Here is a 22,397-nt window from a genome sequence, read left to right as displayed (position 1 = left end):
TCTGTGGTCCTGGAGAGACCACCTACCACTGACTAGGTGTTGGATTTGGCCCGGATAGCCAGTTAGAGCACAAATTTGCTGCTTTAGTAGCGAAACAGGACTATCTCCACTTACCCATACTAAAAAAGATTTCTTCTTAGGGGTTTTAATAAAAATCTAAAAACTATTTTTGGTTACCTGATGTCTGAGTTCTGGCTGAGCTCTACATGAACCAACGTCTATATTGGTTGCCAGATGATCTTGCTGTATACGTTCTTCCAGATCTTGCCTCTTGTTGGGTCGATCTGCCTTTTGAATGGCGAGAAAGGCGTATCCTCTGATCATTCGGTGCCTATTCCCGCCGATCTGAAGACTGGGTGCCGTATAGTCTTGAAGCTTGCTCCAATCTTTTAGATCCGGCCTGGATCTGTGGATTTTGAACCATGCAATTGAGAGATGGTTTGGATCTGCTGCATGCAATCCCCCATTCTTGCATGCAGAGGGCAACAGTGGGGTTAGCGGCCTGATAAACAGCCAGCAGGCTATGTCTGCATAGATCGACCCAAACCCTGACGATTCTCCGCCCCAGAGATGAATTCTGTGCCGAGAGACAGAGATTGTCTGCCGATCTCTGTCCTCCTTCAACTTCCCGGTCTTGTCCTTCCAATCTTCCTTCAATTCGTTCAATCCTTCAATCATTTCTGCTATGGCAGTGGTGTTGGGATCTTCTCTAGCAGTGGACCGAGTAATCATACCCTTGCTTGTTGATCGATAGGGTTTCAGTGGCTCCTTCAGCACGCGCTTGAGTCCGAGGCTGCAGAGGCCAGGGCCTATGGCCATCCCTGCCGCGTCGCCTCCAAACATCACCCCGTCGACGGCTCCATTCCCAGCGTAGAGAAGGCACGCTACCATGGCCATCTTCCGTCCTCTCCTGTCCGGCTTTTTCGGTGCGACCAGCGATTGTTTACTATCTTATGTGCTGCTCCTTCAACCCGAAACGAATCTTGTTAAATTTGTAACTTTTTTCAAATTAACAAACTTATGACCTCTTTTTACACCTTTTAGGACAATTGCTAATCGTAAAACCCAAGACAAATAACCAATCCAAATTATGCGAGGTCCAAAATTTTAGTGCCCTTCAACGATCAAGATTTCAGTGCCTCGTAAAAGCTATTCACCCCGATTTAGTCATGACATGGCGGTTTGACAAGGGTTTTTGTTACTCACAGGCGTGTTTATAGGGTATTCGAGCGAGAAGATATACATGAGTGCCGTAGGCATGATACGAGATGGAGATGAGTGCCAGCCTATCTCTCAAGTTTCACAAACTCATCACTACCCTCATCATTCCCGGCCTTGAAACCCACCATATTCCACTCTAGAATTGCTCGCCTAAATCTCGTGAGAATAAGCAGCGCTCACATTCCACCACCCATTACTTGAAGTCACTCACTGCATCTCAAATTCTTCCTCCTCCTGTTCCAATCAGTGCTCTGATCAAGAGATACAAAGAGTGGCCTCTGGACAAGGTCATAGAGAGCCAGAAGAAGCTCAAGTTAGTCAACCAGATCAAGCACATCCTTCTCAAACAACCCAACCACAAAATGTCTGTGGCAGAGCTTGCCAAGCACAGAAAGCACCTCGGCCTCCAGAGGGGACGCAGGCTCATCCCCATATTGAGAAGATACCCATCAGTCTTCCAAGTAACTGAAGAAGAGGCATACTGCTTCTATTTCACATTGACGCCCCAGGCACAGCAGCTGCACCGGGAAGAACTGCAGATTAAATCTCAAATGGAGGGTCTTTTAGTTGAGAATCTCAGGAAACTTTTAATGATGTCTGTGAGCAAGAGGGTATTGCTGGAGAAGATTGCCCGCTTAGCTCCTGATATGGGTCTCCCCATGGATTTCAGAACTAATTTATGCAATAAGTATCCTGAGTTTTTTTAAGGTTGTTGATACAGATTATGGGCCTGCATTGGAGTTGACTTCATGGGATCCTCCTCTTGCAGTCTCTTTTGCAGAAAAGGCCTCGGAAGAAGCTAATAATCCGGACAGGGATCTTATACTTGACAGGCCTCGGAAGTTCAAGAAGTTAAATCTTCCAAATGGGTACAGCCTGTCCAGAAAAAATAAGCAGCGTATTCTTATGTTCCAGGAAATGCCATTCATTTCGCCTTATTCAGACTGTACTAGTTTGCAACCAGCTTCGATGGAGGCAGAGAAGCATGCCTGTGCAGTAATTCATGAGTTGCTAAGTCTTACGGTGGAGAAGAGAACACTGGCTGATATTCTAACCCATTTCAGGCATGCCTTCAAGTTTTCTAACAAGGTGAGAGCGATGCTTTTGCGCCAACCTGAGCTTTTCTACGTGTCGTTCAAGGGGGATAGGGATTCTGTGTTTCTCAGAGAGGCTTACCGTGGCTCGGAATTGAAAGAGAAGGGACCCGTTTTGCTCTGGAAGGAGAAACTTCAGGCATTGATGTTAGCGGGGAAGAGGCAGACAGCTGAAAGGCGGGATGGTGATGGTGAATCAATGGATGAGGATGATGTTGTGGAAGGATCGTTATCAGATGGCATGTTTGAGGTTGAAGACGCTAGTGATTTTGATATTTTTGATTGTGATGAGTGGAGTGATTTGGAGGATGGAGAGATTGGGCTTGCACCGAAACCAGAGTTTCCGGGGTAGGCAGAATTGTTCAAGTCCCCCGTAGAGCAAAAGCTTGCAACTGCAAGTTGTGATGCTGGATCAAGAGAACATTGGCTAAAATTATATTCAGCCAAAATATCCATCTGTAAGTATAATGGAATGAAATTATATCCCCTTGAGATCAGTCTGCCTGTTGGCATGAAAAAGGTCTAGTTTGAAATATAAGTGTAAAACTGGCAGGTCTTAACAGAGAGGGAATGATTAGGTGGAAAAGTGTCCGCTAGTGTTAACAGAGAGAAAGTGGTTATGTGCAAAAGTGTATAAATATTCTGCTTGGGCCACTTTGAATATTCTCCCTGTTCATACTGTATTCAGGATCTCCTATGAAAATCAGAGTTAATGATGAGTACTGTTTGCTATTGAAATCTCTGTGCATGTGTATACCCTATTATGGTGAATATGTTCACCTTAGGTTATCATCTACTACTATTATATATTCTTGCATTTTGCGTTATTTTTATTGAAAAATGTCTTTATCTCTTGTTGGGAATCCAAGCCCTACACTGCCTATTGGACTTTGAATGCAATTGTAATAGTTTACAGGTCTCTTTTCCAAGCAAGTAAGTTGGAAGTGGCTTTACACTGCATCCTGTCAAGCTTTCTGTTAAAAGCAATTTTTTTTTGAAGAATTCTAGTCAATTGTGTGGAGACTGCATGACAATCTACTTAAAAAAGACGCTATTTTAGTTATTTTATAGAGATTTTATATTAGTCTACATCACCAGGCAATATGAAGTGGCCAAAGGGGTTGTTCCAATGTTCCACCAAGTTTCCGGGACGGGGAGATGCAATGGGGGATGTGTGGGAACATCTGAAATTTTAGGAAATTCAGGGAGGAAGTTGGGGTATATATATAAACATGATTCATATTCAAATTCATTAATGAAACACATTGATTCATACATCACAATGAAATATAAATTGTAAAATATTTGTATACATTGATTTAAATTCATCATTCATCATTCTAGAGACTAGAATCTACATTGATTTAAATTCATCATTCAATATTCAAGGATCTATATTGATTTAAATTCATCATTCATTATTCTAGAATTTGATTAGTGTTAAGCAAAATTGTAGATACTAAAGTCTGAAGACTAGAATAGTAAATTGAAATTATTTGAACTCAAAAATAGTAAAGAATGATGAGTCAAAGATTCAATCTGAAGTCATCCATATCTAAAGGCAAGACTCAAAAGTTAAAACTGAAAATGAACAATGGATAATGAACCAACAATATCAAAACCAAACTACTCATTAGATTAGTTAACCCCAAAACCAGGAACCAGAAAAAAACAAGACAAAAAGATCGAGCGACCAAAAAATACATAACTATTCATGTGCATTCATGTGCATTCATATGAATCCAAGATTCCAAAATTAATTTTTTCCCATCAACTTTGTCTCACACTTTCAATACTGTACAAACGATCTCATTCTGAATAATTCTTTTTTTTCAGTTCAAGAGTGCTGTATTTTTGTGTAATCACGGCATTGCTTCATGATGCTTGTGTTTTATCTGTTAAATCAATAACTAACACACATTGGTTACACCGTTAAGTAAAAATGGTCTGAATAGTTCCAATCAAGGTAGGTCAATATGCTTTGCAATTACCAGAATGTGAATAGTTAAAACAATAGGATTCAAGTTGACAAAGAAAGATAAATTTGGGGGTTCTTTCTTATGCCTTCTAGTCTCTATTTTGACCTTTGAAATATCTGAGCTTTACTAGCTGTATTAAAAGGAACCCTGTATTATTGAGTAAAATATGTGTATGATCATGATGAGAACTCAACCTACGTTTTTCCAGAATTGATTGTTCAAATTGTATCATTTTTTTTCCTGTGGAAAATCAGGCTAGGTTTATCTGAAGGGACCACACCCCCTTGCCAAACTAATCCGAGTCTAATCCCGAGGGCATCTAGGAGAATTGAACCCGTGACCCAATGACAAGGTACTTTAGCAACGGGACCTTGACCAATTGAACTAACCCTGCGACTAAGTTCTAATTGTATCATGTCAAACATATGAACAACTATTGATGATTGGCCTTTACAAAACATTACATCAACATTACAAGTATAATACTCTTTTAAAATTTAGACACATAGGACCTTAATACAACAATGTTGTCATTGTGCTTAGGAGCACACATGCCCTGCCCCTTAACGAATGCATTGCATTAATGCATATAGTATTACAACTGAACTCTGAATTTTAGCTCTTTCTTCCTTGCGGTTTACTAGGAGATCTTGTCGACCCAACTGAACTCACAGAAGATTGAAAAGGAACTGAACTCACAGAAGATTGAAAAGGACCTTCATCAATTGGCTGAATGAAATCAATAGTCGACATTGATTGAGATGCTAAATGATGTCAGATGAATCCAAATATGGTTCAACAAACCCATTATTAACCATCTCCATCTTTCTACTTGAGATGACATCAACATAAATTTCTATAATTGGTTGGGGTGAAGTTGAAAACATTTCTGGAACTTTCTGAACAGCTAGTGAAGCTGGCTGATCAGAGAGAAGCTGAACACAATTATCAACTTGTGGGAACTCTTACTTCATTTTTTTTTTTTTTTATTTTGTTGGCTGACCCATGGGGGGTTTGACCCTGGAATCTCATGGAACATAACACTTCATTATCAAGGCGATTGCCAATTGAGCTATCCCCATGGGCTTACATTTTAATTTCTCTTATAATTTTTCTTTTTAATCTGTCTTTTTCCTTTCATATGTTACATGTATTCCATGGAAAAGTTATTTCAATTTGTGCAATTTCTCCAATATGTTTAGGAGCATTATCTTATCCATAATGCAAGGTTTTGAAACTCAATTTGCGTAATTCTGAATGTTGACAAGCATGTTCCATTAATTGGTTTTAAAAAGAAAGAAGTCTTCTACTTCTTAGTGATGATCATTTTGCACCAAATGAGATGACGCAGAAAGAAATAAAAGAGAGACTTTGATTTTTATCATTGTTGGGTCACATTTGCAATGTACACATTTTTGTTTGAATACTTGGTGGTTGGAAACTACTAGACTCATCCCAACTAACCAACTACTAATATTAATGTTTTGTCAGTAACATTAAATTTAGGGTTTCCAGGGAGCACTCTAGGAGCTCCTACTGCTGCTCAAGGATCTTGCTCCATAGTGACGTGCTTCTGAAACACTCTCAATCTGGAGCCTTTTTTTAGAGCACTTTCCTAGCCAACACATGTGCTGTCCTTGGAATTTCGAGAGTGTGTCCTTGAGCACTCCCATGAGTGCTCCTGGAAGCATACCCTAGAGTGCTCCATAAACAAGAGGATTTTGCCCTTTTTTACTCCTTTTTAGAAAATTTTAGGGCCTTCCCATACGGCTCCAATAGGGAACACATCCTCTAGGAAGAGGGTGTAGAGATGATAAAGGCCCTAATTCCTTCTCCTTTCTTAGGAGTTTTCATTCATGTGTTTAGGGCTTTGAGACATTAAAGGGTAAGCTTGAGGGGAACAAAATTTTGAGAGTTGTGAGATGAGATTGAAGGCTGCAACAATTATTCGGTTGCTGTTAGAGAGTTGAAGATGTAATCGCTAAGCCTAAACTCTATTGTTGTTTATTACTTGATTTCTTCTCTTCACTTCTCTCTCATTCCTTTTCCTTCATTCCATTGCAGGTTTTATGTCAAACACTTGACAAATGTATTTCTCATGTAGGGTATGATGCTATTTTTGATTCTAATGTTGTTGTTGGGGAATATGGATTGCGAAGAAGATGAGAATATGAACCCTAATGAATGCTTGATTTTAGGGGAGGGAGCCATAGGAGGGAGTGAAAGTGGAGCTTCAAAGAGAAATGAAATTACAAGTAGAACTAAATGTGATCCTTCCACATCATTGTGGAAATATGTGACAAAACTTGATGAGGGCAAAAGGGGTAGAATAATAAAATATTATGCAACAATGTGTTACTACTTGTTAATGTGAGTCTTATTTTACATTTCATGGGTTCTCTTTATCTTAGAAGTGTTGCTTGAAGCAGGTACTTCAGTTTCTGCTCCTGATAAGAACAACATTGCTCCTCATTATACTTCGGCATATGTACAGTATGAAGTGCTGAACTTCTTCTATTCATGGGAGGGCACTGCCACAATGTGTCTTGGTTGTTAATTTCGAAAATCAAATTGTTGATTTTAGTAGGGAGAAGCATTGTTGTAGGTTTGAGGAAATGTTCTGCTTTTATCATGATAATATGATACTAGTTATGGATAAGAAGGGTGTCTTGTTGTACTAAATTTTTTTCCATACCTGGAAATAAAGCACTGTTTTGTTTAATTTTGCCGATTTTATCCCGATTTCAGATCCTCGCCGATTTAATCCCTATCGTGATGTTCGCAACATTGGTTAGAACAATGCCCTTATCACCATGTATGAGGAATGAGTTCATCACCCTCTATTACCTAAAGCAAGGACTTTGGGTTCTGCTTTGATATTTTGGATAATCATCATCATAATCTTCTATTTCAAGCATGTTGTCCATGATACCTTCCTTTCTAGATGAATCCTTTGCAGTGCGAGGAAAGCAAGTACTCAAGCTTGGAATCTTGAATTTCAGTGCAAGCCTTGTGTCACATCAATTAATCAGATATCCACATGGTTCTGTCACGCTTCAGTACTCAACTTCAACGACTTTAGATAGTACTATATCTTCAAATGGCTCAGTGCCATATTCTGATTTAGCTTCTGCAATTCTACGAAGATAATTTTATCATGACACTTTGTATTTCTTTTATTTTCAGGCAGTCTGACAGAGATATGAATCTTGGAGCAGAGTGTATGACGTAACGGATTCCAAGCCTCCAAACTTTTGCAACAGAGTTTGTTCTAGAATCCACAAAAACCTTGTATTATCTTGCTTCAATAGATCTTCCACAGAGATGCAATATGAATGCCTTGGATATTACAGAGATTTAGATGGTGATTCAGTCTTCGAATGTCATATCACAGAGATAGATGTCTCTGTTTGGCATGAACTTTATCCTTTCTCTGATTAGGTAAAGGGGGTTTTATTCAGAACTTTAAGACCTCCAGACTTTTGCAACAGACTTTGATCTTGATCTGCCAAATATATTTGATCTTGACAACTTACGACAATCATACATGAGATAATTCGAATGATAGTACTTACCAGAGATAGAGCACAAATCTCGTCTTTGATTGCCAGATCACTACTTGAATGTCATTCGTAAATTCGTGTATGTATTTTGACTTGCAAATTTTCATTGATGCAACTCAGATTGACTTTGTCATTGGATTCAGACTAGAAGCCTGTTTATTTCATTGCCTTCTAAGAAACATAATTTGAATTAGTCCTTAAACATGATCGGACTTTGACAGAGGTTACCTTTTATGTATGGAGGCATATTCGAATACATGGTTCCTTTAGCCAAGTAATAGACTGTGAGAACGAATAAATGACCACAGACTTCTCAAGAGATTTGTGAAGATGCTAATGCAAGATTCAAGCAGATACAAACTTGTATAAACTGATGTGTATACATTTCAAATCTTCAGATCTTCATATAGCAAACCTTTGAGAATCAAATGCTTAATAAGACAATAACCTCGGTCAACAGAGATGGATGGAGATTTGACTTTGCAGTAGTGAGTAGTATAATGAGAGCATCCTCAAGCTAGGGTCGAAATCATAGCTTTCAGGCTTTTCTCAAGGGCATTCCAGGAGCTTCTTTCAAGGGTATCTCCTAAGAGGTGATCCGCAACTTTCCGCCTTTGCTCCTGCTCTGATTCCATGTTGAGAAAGCAAGTGGAAGAGAATTTTGGAACTACTGGGAATTACTGGTGAATGTATTTAGTTTTTCTTTACAATTTAATTCACTTCATCAAGTAATTACACATCAAAAATTAAATGAACAGGAAGGAGAAAGAAGAGATCACAATGCACAATAACAAGAGACACCATAATTAGGTCAAAGGCCAGGGCAAAACCCCACAAGGGGGAAAACCCAACCAAATATTTCTTAGAGAGATCCTTCAACAATACATCAAGACACAGATTACACTGATCCAAGAAGGCTTTCACAAGTGCTAAGTCTTCACAACTGAATGGTCAACAAAGATCACCAAGGAGAGGCTGATTGTCTCATCATATCACAGAAGACAATCAGATTAGAACTCAGATCTCGGACCCAGACTTCAGATCACTATAATAATAAGCAGATCTCAGATACCAGAGTTCAAATCTCAATGATAATAAGCAGATATCGAATACTAGACTTCAGATCTGAATGATAATAAGAAGATCTCGAAGCTCTGACTTCAGATCATAAGTATAATGAGCAGATCTCAAACCTCTGCCTTCAGATCATGAGTATAATCAACATATCTCGAACCTCTGCCTTTAAATCATAAGTATAATGAGCAGATCTCTACTGACTGATTTCAGATCATAAATGTAATGAGCAGATCTGTAGATGTCGGATCACTTCACATAGGAGAGCCAAGGAGTAGGGTACGTGTGTTCCAATAGCATACAGAGGAGAGCGAATTAAGCTCTCTATATAGCCATCATATGATCCGAATGAATGAGTTTCTAGGCAAGTGAACTAGCCATCATGTGATCCGAATTAGAGAGTTTCAAGGCAAGCCAACTAGCCATCATGTGATCCAACTAGCCATTTGAAAATATAAATAAAATAAAATTTTAGAAAATATATTTTGACCAAATCAAAAGCATGAAGAACTTACTAGAAACAATAATACTTTTGTTCTTCTCCAGTACAATGATAATTATGAAGACCGACTATACCCCCACATTCTTCAACACTATCAACCCATTAATTCTTTTGGTGGCCTATTATGTTATTTTAAGGGCGATGCGACCCCGACATTACGTCATTCATACATTAGCCTATCCACCTTTAAGGGAATGCTATCTTAACTCATGCATGTGGAAATGACATAATATTGACGCATATCCTCACACATATTTATTTTTCAATACATTTTGTTTGGGTCGCCTTCCTGCACTTTGAGCCATGGTGTACCACTGTCACCGTTTTGGGATGAAGACATATGTAGAGCTTGATACATAAAAAGACTTTGGGCCAACAAATGCATATATGTTAAGGCTTGTGCAATTTGTTGTTACATGGGATGGAGCCACCGGTTTGAGCCATTGTTCGTTGCCTTCATTGGTTGCGAGTCGCGACTTGATGTCTTATTCCTTACTTCATGCAAACCATATCGAGGGTGCATATGACATGACATTTATACTATATGGAGTTGCTTTTGATTATGAGGATCCAAGTTTACATTGTGTTTTTGGATATTGCTTATGAAATAAATTACGAACCACAAAATTTATACATTCCAATTTCCGAGCTATTTTTGGAAGTTCTTCTAACTAATTATTTTATTATTGTTGAAAATTCTCATGGGGTTAGTTAGATAGAACATTATTATATTGCTTTTATTGGATATAAATATGTGTCTATATATATTTACGTATTTATTTTTCTTTTCTAGGAGATGTAAGGAGTTTCTTGAGAATGATAGACATGTAAATATTTTGTTGTATTCCTTGGAGAGCTAATGTCTCTAGGAAAACAATTGCTTGTTTATTGTAAAAAGAGTGGAGGTCAAACTCTTATAAGTGTTTGCTTTCCCCATTTGAGGATGGTTGGAGATGGGGATTCCCCCTGCCCCCCTTTAGCATTTGTTGAATATATTGAGGGAAATGGAAAGCTTGAGGACTTTCTTCTTCTTGGATGTTAATTTGCTAAATATGGAAGTTGTGAAGGCAATTTCTTGAAGTGTGTCACGAGGGCTTAAATATGGAAATTTTTCTTTATTTAGAGGAGTTATGTGGAAGACTTAATTGTGGTTAATTTTCCTCTAGGACTCTTTATGTTTAATGTTGGAAAGTGTTATTGAATGATATGTCTTCTTAATTAGAGTGCTAGAATTTATGTTTTCTAAGTCACAAACATTTTGTCATGCTCATTTGTTAGTGATCCTTCGTTAGGCCCTTTGAAATTAGATCTATCCTTTCTTGAACAACCATATGAGAATGTTGTAATTTGTTCATTTTGGCCATAACATTGTTTTATTACTTGAGAATATAGCAGATAAGTCATGACCTTGTAGAGTCCATATACCCAATGGATAGGAATTAGGCTCAATCTACCTATCATCTTTTCATTTTCGTATACTACAACACTTGTTTTGTTATAGGCATTCTTCATTTCACCTTGAGCCCTTACTGTTTAAGCTTAACAGTCTTATCTTAGGGAAACCTCCCTTGAGTTGGAGAAGAGCCAACCTAAATTGTGAAGAGGGTTGGTGAGGTGACATTTTCCTTCTCCTCTTAGTTGCCCATAGGCCAGTACTAATATTTGGAACTTTAATATAAAGGTGCTAATTTGTGAGGTAAAATGTTGCATATAGGATGTTAGCTTCTTGGGTTACTTTGAAAGTGTTTATTTTATGTTAGGGGTGTTAGTTTTGGTAAGCAACAGACAGGTGTTCTAGTCCCATTGGTGTCTAAGAGGCTAAGGAACATAGGAGGATAATTATCTCCAAGACCCATAATTATTTCCAAGAAAAATGCCTTAATTAGATTAATTAGCCAATTTTTAATTATTTTCCTAAGCCTAACTTAGGAAAACTAGTTAATTAAATCAAATTAATTGAGGTAAATCTATTTTTCTCTAGAGACTTCTAGAAAAATAACTTGATGGGGTCAAGATGATCTTAGCCATCGATTGTGATTAGATCGTGGCCGTTGGTTGCCCAAATTGAAGATTATAACAGTAGTTGATGGGGTTTGGAGAATACACACAAGACATTCAAGCAATTCAACTACCTAGTTGCTGTGATTCAGCGAGGGCATAGTTGAAGTAGAGGGAGACACCAACAATGAGGTTTTTAGCAGTGAGAATTTCTGGAGAAATTCTCAGGAGGTTTCCGACATTCCAGTGTTAGGAAGGGAGGCCGAGATTTCCAGCAGAGGAGGCTAAAGCAGGCAGTGCGTGTTTTAGAGGCAACAATCTGATTTGCGGTCTAGCGAGGTGATCCATCGGAAGTGCGAGTTGTTTCCGTGAGAAACAACAGGCAATGAGGTTGCCGAAAAGAGTTTCTAGAGGCAGATCGATTTTCCTAGTAGCAGTGTTGCGTAGTCTAGTTAGCCAATGTGAGTTGCAGGTAGGAGTGCGAGTTAGCAGGAGGAGTCTGAGTTGATTTGCTGGAGGGAAAAAGGATTTCCCAGTTATTTTACCAGTGAGATAAATTGCGTAAAGCTTCGCCAATGAATAGGTATCCAATTGTATTCTTTGTTTTGCTAAAGAATAATCAATAAAACCCTCATCTACTGCACTGGTTTTCCCTTGGGGGTTTTTCTAGGGACGATTGTCCAAAAAGATTGGTGTCATATTTATTGTGTGTGTGCATTACTTTCTCAGTTCTAATAGTTTATTTTCGCAACATATGTATTAGTGAAGATTGTAGTAGTTGATTGTTCGTTATTTGTCGTAACAAATTTACCTATGCCAAATAAATTGCATAACTTAGGAGAATAATACCTAGCAGCTGCAATCGTGGAAATTTCACATGCTATTAGAGCGAGGTTGGTGCAGATAAAAGAGATCAGAGCATTGAAGAGTAGATCTAGAACAAAGGGTTTGCCACAAAGAGTTGCAGGGTAAATCAACACAGAACAAATCTAGCGCAAAGGGTTTGCTGGAAAAAGGTTTTGCAGGAGTAAATCAACGCAGGGCCAAGAAGAGAAAGCACACGGGGTTTCATGTTAGGTCCCTATACTACTAGTGTAACCCCTTATTGTTATTAATGCAACCCCCTTATTGTATTATTGTGCCCATATAGTCCCCATGTTGTTATTGTCATGCCCTATAGAAGCTCACTATTGTTATTGTTGTGTCCCTACAATATTATTGTTATGTAGGCTCTGATTGTATTGGGACCCCTTAGACTCCTATATATAGAAAGGAGGTCTTGTCATTTGCATCATCTAAGAATTGTTCATTTGTGTAATGTAAAGGAGGTTGCCCCCTCGAAGAGGATGATTTTGAAGTCGTTAATCTATCTTTTTGTCAGTTGGTTTCATAACATTTGGTATCAAAGCTTTGGATTCTAGGGTTTTGCTGCTCCAAACAGGTCATCGTGGATTGTTCAATATAAATTTTCCTCTACGAAGTTTCAGAAGCTAAAAAAAACCCGTTTGAGCCGAAATCGTTCTGAACCTCGGATTTGAATTTCAGATCTTGTCTTGCTATATTTTCGGAGATATGATCTAAGGAAGTTAGGGTTTTTGCAAGCCCCAAAATTCCATCGCAAACAAGTCATCGTGGAATTTTCACTATAATATTTTTTCTACAAAGGTCAGAGTCTGAAATTAAAACCCATTTGCGCCGAAATCTTGGTGAAGCTCGGGTCCAGATTTTAGATCTTGGTTCGCTATATTTTCTGGGATATGGTCCAAGACATTTAGGGTTGTTGCGGGCTCCCGAATTACATCCCAAACAGGTGACCTGGGGAAAATCGCCATAACTTTCTCTCTGAGAATCAAATTGAAATTTCGTAAAACGTTACAGAAAGAGGACAGATGTAGTTTTTTGTGTATCAGTTTCAGGTCCTAAGGTTGAAACAATGACACGTGGCACTTCATACAAGTTCGCTCTATTGAACCAGTCTATAATCAGGTCATCGTGGGAGATTTAGCATACCTCTTCCTTGAAGATTCCAATCTTGATCAGACTTGCGGGGTTGGAAAGAGGACTCAAAGGGCTACTGTAGGATGCAAGTTTCACAGGAAATTCAATGTACTGAATCAGAAGGGGTTGCCAGGTTTGATAGGAATTGGAGATAAGTTGATCAAGATAGAAGATTGTCACCATAAGTTATATACCATAGCTAGGGATAAGTCAAAGTTTTCCACCATCAAAGGAAGCATCACAGGAAAAGCCTTCATGGAAGCTTTGGATTTTGACTTGCTTATCAAACATGAGATAAAGCATTTATTCATTGTCAAACCTACTTTTCAAAAGTACACTGAGGTGGATGAAACCTACATGAAGCTAGTTAAATTCTCCACTCCAAATGAAGACAGATGGGACAAATTGTGCCAATTACTTGGGTAAAACAATTTTTCACCTTCAACAACAAAGCAACACTTTTTCAGGCCAAGTCATCACCAGCAATCCTCGAAGATAGTGCCAGAGGACTACAACAGTTTTAGTTGCCTACATTTCTATACTATTTTTGTAAATTGTTTTTAAGATATTTTGTAAAAAATCTTGATTTTTCAAATCAAGATATTTTGATAAGTTTTGTATAAGTACTTCATAAATCGAAGTACAAATGTTGGGACTTGTATCAAGAAAGCATACTTTAATGTAAAGTTGTTCACTGAGCTAAAAGTGATCATTTCATTAATACATAAGATCGTTCCAAGATTCATGTGTCAGGCAAATTGGTGATGTTTTTTTCTCTTGTAAATTTGTTATATCTCTATTTTTCATATGTCTTTCTTATTTGTATTGTTTAAAAGAATATGAAGGTTCGAACTTGTTCAATTACACTCTGTCCTAGCTTATAAGCAATATATATGTTTTCAAACTGAGATTAAATATAGAATTCATGTTAAAATGCTCTATGTTTAATTGAATCTGAATCTTTTCCTCCCTTTCACTCCACAAAGCTTCAAAGATCCAATAGCTTGCCTACCTTGCCCTGTTTCAAATCTGTTCTGATATTTTTGTATCTGATCACCCTAAGACTTTGACTCCATTGCCCAATGGCCTTTCCTTGCAGTTTCAACCAAACATTTCAAAAAAACAAACTTTGAACCTAATAACTAGCCTAAAATCCCACAACAACAAATCTAAATCCAATAGAGAGATCCCTCTCTGAGTTTAGAAGGGCTAGCTTCTAAGCTTAAAAGTGGTTTTGTGGTTACCTCTAGGTTTCTTTCACAGCCTTAAGAAATTATAGAGTGATAACAGGAGGTATATATCAAACAACCAGAGCGCTTCGAGACACATGAGCGAGGCACACATGTGTGCAGGCTAAAGAGAGCACTATATGAGCTCAAACAAGATCCCAGGGCATGGTATGGTTGGATTGATAGCTACTTGTAGCAAATGGGATTCGTGAAGTGCAAAACAGACTCCAATCTCTATCATCTGATGGTTGGAGGTGAGCCACTCATCCTAGAGTTGTATGTGGATGATCTCTTTTTGACAGGATCATTAGAGGTCATGGAGTACTGCAAGAGGAACCTAGTAGCAGAGTTTTAAATGAAGGACTTGGGGTTGATGCATTACTTCCTAGGCCTGGAGGTATGGCAAATGGACGAGGACATCTTCCTTGGGCAAGGGAGATATACTATGGAGATCTTGAAGAGGTTCAGGATCTAGGACTGTAGACCCATGTCCACGCTTATGATTACTAACTAGAGGAAGATAGATGCTTCAAAGGATGCAGATGTGGACCCAACCTTGTATAGACAGCTCATTGGTTCACTCGTATATCTGGTTAACACAAGGCCAAACATCTGTTTCACGGTCAACACTCTAGTCAGTTTATGGTGGAATCAAAGAGGTTGCCCTAGACAATGGCAAGAGTCAAGACATATTTTGAGGTACTTGCGTGGCACAATTGAGTATGTTTTGAGATATATTCTAGATGATGGTGTCAGGTTATATGGATATACAGATGCTGATTGGGTAGGTAGTTCAGTGGATTGGAAAAGCACTGTGGGGTGTTGCTTCAGTATTGGATCAAGGGTCAGGGGTTGTCTCTTGGTGCAGCAGGAAGAAAAAGTTTGTGGCACTGAGTTTTGCCTAGGTAGAATACATTGCAGCTAGCATGACCACATGCAAATCTATTTGGCTTCGAAAGATGCTAGTGAGTTTGTTTGGTCAACGGTTAGATTCGACCAATATCTACTGTGATAATCAGAGTTGCATCATGCTCTTTGAGAATCCAGTGTTTCATGATAGATCAAAGCATATCGACATAAGATACCACTTCATTGGAGATTGTGTGATTGGGTAAGGCAAAGTTTGTCTACTTCAAGGATAAGTTGGGAGTCATGGAGAACACCTTCCTTGCTAAGAGGGAGTGTTAGTTTTGGGTAGCAATGGACAAATGTTCTAATCTCTATGTTGTCTAAGAGGCTAAGGAATAAAATATCTCTATAACCCAGGAAAGGTTTCACAAGAAAAGCCTTAGAAACACCTTAATTAGATTAATTAGTCAATTATTAAATATTTCTCTAACTTAGGAAAATTTTATAATTAAATTAGGTTAATTGAGGTAAATTGGTTTTGCTTTAGAGACTTCTGGAAAAGTCACTTGATGGGGTCAAAATGATCTTAGCCATTGATTGTTATCATATCATGGCCATTGGTTGCCCCAAAAGAAGATTATAAGAGCAAGCAGATGGGGTTTGGAAAATACACACGAGACGTTCAAGCAGTTCAACTACTCGGTTGCAGTGATTCAACAAGGGTGCATTTGAAGCAGAGGGAGACACCAACAACGTAGTTTTCAACAGTGAGAATTTCTTCACAATTCTCATTATTGAAAATCACGCTGCTGGTCTCTCGTTTTTAGTAGTGAAAAATTCTCCATAAGTTCTCATTGCTGAAAATCCCTCTGTTGGTGTCTCGTTTTCAGCAGTGAATTTCTCTAGAAATTCTCACTGTTGAAAACCCTGTTGCTGGTGTCTCCCTCTTCTTCAACTACGCCCTTGCTAAATCACTGTAACTGAGTAGGCGAATTGCTTGACGTCTTGTATGTATTCTCGAAACCCCATCGACTTGCTCTTATAATCTTCTGTTGGACAACCAAATTCTCAGGAGGTTTCCAACATTCCAGTGTAAGGAAGGGAGGCCGAGATTTCCAACAGAGGAGGTTGAAGAAGGCAGCACGAATTGCTAGTGCGTGTTTTTGAGGCAATAGTTAGATTTGCAGCCTAAGGAGGTGATCTAGAGGAAGTGTGAGTTGTCTCAGTGAGCAACAACAGGTAGTGAGGTTGTCAGAAAGGATTTTTGGAGGCAGAACAAATTTCCCAGTAGTACTGCTACGCAATCCAGTTAGCCAATGTGAGTTGCAGGAAGGAGTGCGAGTTACCGGGAGGAAGGATTTTTGGAGGCAGAACAAATTTCCCAGTAGTACTGCTACGCAATCCAGTTAGCCAATGTGAGTTGCAGGAAGGAGTGCGAGTTACCGGGAGGAGGCTGAGTTGATTTGCTGGAGAGAAAAAGGATTTCCCAATTATTTTACCAGTGAGATAAATTGTCGAAAGCTTTGCCAGTGAATAGGCAAGCAATTGTATTCTTTATTTTGCTAAAGAATAATTAATAAAACCATCATCTTAGGGCTACGGGGGAGCGCCCCCCTCGAATCTGCTGTCAAAGAGCGCTCCAAGCGAGAGTGCATTGGGAGTGACCTAGGAGCGTGCTCCCGCAAAAAGAAAATTTGCTCTCTGGCTCTCTTCACAATTTTTTTTCTCAAAGATGTTCCAAACACAATTTTTTTCAAAGAAACAAGAGTTTTTGAGTGGGGAAGCCTAATATTCAACCCTATGGCCCTAGTATTGATATGCAATTCATGGTAATGTTAAATTCTTAAAGTAAAAGTGACATTCTCCTTTCTCTTTCATTTTCATCCTTTTACTTAATTTTTTAACATTACCATGAAATGACTTAAGATGTTTGAGAGTGGTTTCGACCTTATTGGATTTTATATGGAGAAAGTGGAATTTTAGATCTCACTCAAAATCCAACAAACTTATCAGTTTTTCAGGATTTCAGGATTGGGGTGATTGCAATGTTTCCATTGGATTTTGTCATGTACTAGGGTATGGAACTCGTATTTTATCAAGAGCACCAAGCTCTCTATGTACCTTGATATTAGTGACATTGGTTGTCGAATTCCTCTATCACGACCCTACTAGAAATGTACTCATCACTCAAACCAAATGTTGACTTGACGTGCTACACTTTTTCTATCTTATGTTAATGCTTAGAGGGTGATATTAATGATAAAGATCCCAAGATACGCAATGATTTTGATGATATGTAGGTATTTGTTGTAGCATGATTTTCTTGGATGTTAAAGGCCATCTAGACCCTATTTGTTAATCTATTTTTGGTTTAGAGATGGATTGCACTCAATGCTATTTTGGTTATGTGCACCCTTACATGCTATATAAATGAGAACTTGTAATTTGTGGACCTGTGGTTGATGGAGATTATAACTACTAGGTGAATGATGTTATATAGTTTAATCCATGTTTTTTATCACTAATTCATCATTCTACATGCTTTTGTTGACATATATGCATCAACCTATATAAAAATATATATTACATAAAATCCGCTCCCAAAATAGCTCCCGACCTAGGAGCTTTCAAAATTGTCGCTCCCCACTCTTGCTTCCCACTTCCGCTCCCCCTCCCAAGCAGCCATGCCTCATTTGCTGCACTGGTTTTCCCTTCGGGGTTTTTCCAAGGATGATTGTTGAAAAGTATTGGTGTCAAATTTATTGTGTGTGCACATTATTTTCTCAGTTCTAGTATTTTATTTTCGTAGCATTTTTATATGTGAAGATTGTAGTAGTGGATTATTTGTTATTTGCCGTAATAAATTTACAGAAGACAAATAAATTGCATAAGTTAGGAGAATAATACCAGGTAGCTGCAATCGTGGAAATTTCACAAGAATGGTCCTGGGGCATCTAATTTGTTTAGCATCAGGCCCTGAATTACTCAGTTAGAGTATGGCCTTTAGAGATTCACCATGTGTCAGAGATATTGACCGGAATGATGGTGAACCGAGACTAGTTTGAATACCATGTGTCAGGTACTGACCGAAATTATGGTGACTTTTTGATGATGTACCATGTGTCTGAAGTACTGACCCATATGGTGAGTATATACCATAGGTCTGAGGTACTAACCCGAATTATGGTCTACCATGTGTCTGAAGTACTGACTCGAATTATGGTGAGGATATACCCTAGGTCGGAGGTATTGACCCAAATTATGGTGCTTAAATTGATGTTGTTGATTTACCAAGTGTCAAAGTTGTTTGGCTCAATTATGGTAATTGGTTGATGCTATTGGTTTACCATGTATCTCAATTGTGACCAGATTATGGTGATGATTTGTTGTAACCTTTTTCTTAGAGAAATTTGTCAACAAAAGTACATCTGTCTAGCCATTATGAATACCTCTCTAGCTAAGAGGGAGCGTTGAATGTTATAGCTATGGCCAGTCTTCATAATTTATATTTTAGCCCTTGTAATTTATAAAGAATTTGTAAGACATGTTTTTCATGCCATTTTCATTGTTTAGCCCTTAAAAGAATTAATAGGAGACATGTTATTCATGTCAGATTTAAAAGAAAAAATTTTGAAATTTAAAATTTGAATTTTTGGCTCCAAACTTGTCAAGTCAAGTAGACCCCATTGAAGAGACACACCCATTCGGACAGGCAAAGCACTATATATAGAGCATTCAACCTCCTCTACACTGTACCATTCGACTTCACACAAGACAAGTGATATTCTGGGCATCTCAGTGAAAGTGCAGGATGGATTTGTAGTGCAGGACGAACTTGTAGTGCAAGACGAATCTGTAGTGCAAGACCAAAATTCTGGGCAGCAGGGTGGAGTTTCTGGGCATATTCTGCGAGACCGAAATTTGGCTTAGGCAGATCAGAGAGGGCAGAAGTTTGACTTGACAAGAGGGCTGCTTGACCATAGCATTGTTGGTCAGTTTGACCTCATAGTTGACTAGCTGCATTAAGTGTATCTCTTGTTGAACTGAAGAATTTCTCTAAGGAAAAAGTAGCTGAGTTTTCCCCCAAGTGGGTTTTCCCAGGGTAAATCTTGTGTTTTCTTTGTGCATTGTGATGTTTATTGTTCTTATGCTTTTATGGTTGAATTTCTAAAGTGTAATTGCTTAATCATAAATTGGAATTGTTAAAAGAAGATCTACGCCATTAGACGTAATTATCAGTGTTTCAGAAATTTGTGCTTGTATCTATTGCACTTGAAAAATCAACATGCATGAGTTGAGAAAAATTCAGCTGGGTGCAGATCGGGTTTTTTAGCGCAGATTTGCCAGTTCTAATTTTGCTGTAAAAATGTTATATTTTCTCTGTGGGCCATTTTCCCAGTAAGGGAGCCCCCATTATTTGGATAATAAAAGTGAAGAGTAATTGGTGGGTTATTTGCTGTGTGAATTATTTCCTATGTGTGTACTTCTGCTATTTAATTTTCTGTTAAAAATTTCAGTGTGTTTACCTTTAGTAATTGCAGAAATATTTTCTGGTATAAATAATTGCTCAGAATTAAAATAATATTTGGAATTAAGAAATTAACATATACCAAAGAAAAATTCTTGTACATTGGCTAATTTTTACTGCCATTCCGGCCTTCCTTGTATAAATTTTGGGCACACTGCATACACATCATCATGTTTAAATATGGAGAAATAATCAACGTCTTTATATATTATTGCTGCAGCGAATACATTCACAGCGGCCTGAGATAGGCTACCCAACATACATATACCACTTTTGACTTCACATAATGTCATTCTTATATTTATAACACATATAAGTTATGGTAGTTTAACCTCCTAACTTCTAAGCTTAATATTTACTGCATTCTATGTCACGAAAATATGGTGACCAGTCACCATATTACTCAAAATTGTTTTGTGTTATACTTTTTAACACTTAGCCATCTTTGTCATGATTGGACTTCTGTTTTTATTTTTGATGTTTTCAACTTTGGCAAGCAGTTTTTCATGTAATTAGTAATTTATCAGTCTGCATAGTTTTAGGGGTAAAAGCTTGAAAAGGATCTTATTCATCAAAACAGCCACAGTCTGTAATTTTTTTTCCTGCAGCATAGGTTGATTGTTCCTTTCCATTGTTGTTCAACATAAAATGAATCATTGAATGGCTTTCGTTGGATTTTCATTTGCGAGCATATTGCATATGCCCTATTGAATGATAGATGCCTTGACTTCTTTCTATTAACAATTTTTGTATAATTATTTTGGGTTCAGTGTCAGGAGATTCTGCTGGCGTTCATATCCATGCTGTATTTGTGACCAAGGAAACTGCAAATGTTCTTCTGCAATATGTAAAGGATATGGATACAGTATGCTATATTTTGCCAGCATTCGAAAACACTGCTTGGTCAGTGATGGCAGTGTCTTTCTTATCTCTTCTTGCAGTATCAGCTGTATTGTTGACATTTTTCTTTGTCCGGAGGTACCGGATTCGACATTTCAGTTCAAGGTTTTTACTGAATCGTGAGGCACATGGCTGAGTAGTCGTGAAGTAAAGGCTCTTCCTGCAGTTACATTCAAAACACGCGATATAAGTGGAACTGATACATGTGCAATCTGTCTAGAAAGTTACGAGGTTGGCCAGAAGCTTCGTATTCTACCTTGTCATCACGGTAAGCCCGACTTTCCACACCGTCTTTTTCTGGCATGTATGAATGAGAAGCATATGTCAGAAAATTGTATAAAAATACTTGAGACAATAAGCGGTCAATTTCAAGAAATGTGTCCATCTCTGTGGAGAAACAGGTGAAGGGAATGAGATTACGTCATTTCTTATATGCAGGCCTAGAGTGTGCAACTATCTTTTTTGACAAAAAACTCTAAAGCTTATTATCTTCCACTCTCAAATTGTCAATGTTATTGATGCAAACAAAGTCATAGAAGTACTTTTGGTCAAAAACATCTAAGGGAGGGTCATATACAAGATAATGGAAAGTAGGTTATCATGTTGTAAAACACCAAACGTTGTTACCATCTATTAATGTCAGTGCTGATACAGTTATTTCTTGTTGCTATTATACACCTGCGTCTGTGTGGATACACTTGTATGTTGTAGCAATATTGTTCTACATATGTTAACCATGGTGCTAGTAAGGTTGTTGGCTCAATGGATTTTGACTGAATTTTCAAGAGAATCACTAGTTGTAAAGCCTGCCTTTGAGGATATATTGCAATGTTTTATGCCCTTCTCTAGTTTTTCCTTCAGGAGCTTTCAACAAAGAAACTCAGGTATTGTCTTTTGGGCATGATGCAGAGTGAGGCCTCTGCATTCATATTAATTTTAGTGTGCATGTTTATAATGTGATACTGCACTGGGTGTGCATATTTTTAGATCTTCAAAATACTGAACACACTTATTTGTAAATTGCATAATGACTATATAAGAAAACAGTACCTTTGGAAAGAGGAATCAGTTTCAGAGAAACACATTATGCAATTTTTTTAGAATTTCAGTCTATCGGATTCCTTAATTAAAAAGTTGCCTAAGATGAAGATAAAAGGGGATTCTTTTGGGCTTTGGCTATGAGACATTTGTTTAGAGTCGAGAGACACGTTGCAAAAGTGTGTGTGCACTGTGTATTGAAAAATGAAGAAGCTAAAATTAGGGAGCAATAAGGGAAACTACATAAATTGAAAGACAAAAGATAGGGAGAAATAAGGGAAATTCCATAAATTAAATAATAACATAAGCTTACCATGATACTAGGAAACTGATACCACTAATGAATGGTGATTCAATGAAATAACGATAACATATTCGAATTTAAAGAAATGAAACTCTAGCCAATAATTATTTTTGTCCATCC

At 38.0% G+C, this 22,397-nt stretch overlaps 1 long non-coding RNA gene and 1 pseudogene across 2 annotated transcripts; both read left to right on the top strand.

Annotated features, from left to right (window-relative positions):
* Positions 1 to 889: 889 nt before the first annotated feature.
* LOC149159221 (protein WHAT'S THIS FACTOR 1 homolog, chloroplastic-like) lies at positions 890 to 7,551 on the top strand (annotated as a pseudogene). The gene is made up of 4 exons (XR_016261251.1): positions 890 to 926; positions 1,209 to 1,252; positions 1,362 to 2,773; positions 7,481 to 7,551. The product of XR_016261251.1 is annotated as a protein WHAT'S THIS FACTOR 1 homolog, chloroplastic-like (transcript).
* Positions 7,552 to 7,564: 13 nt separating this feature from the next.
* On the top strand, positions 7,565 to 20,987 carry LOC149159220 (uncharacterized). Its single transcript, XR_016261744.1, has 2 exons — positions 7,565 to 7,735; positions 20,806 to 20,987. It is a non-coding gene; the product is annotated as an uncharacterized LOC149159220 (long non-coding RNA).
* Positions 20,988 to 22,397: the final 1,410 nt, after the last annotated feature.

The sequence above is a fragment of the Pinus tabuliformis genome, chromosome 5_2 (genome assembly GCF_031772625.1).
Source record: "Pinus tabuliformis cultivar Carrire ecotype Pingquan chromosome 5_2, CPIR1, whole genome shotgun sequence".
Taxonomy (NCBI): domain Eukaryota; kingdom Viridiplantae; phylum Streptophyta; class Pinopsida; order Pinales; family Pinaceae; genus Pinus; species Pinus tabuliformis.
Note: the sequence above shows the minus strand (reverse complement) of the source record. Positions and strands in the feature narration are given on the sequence as shown.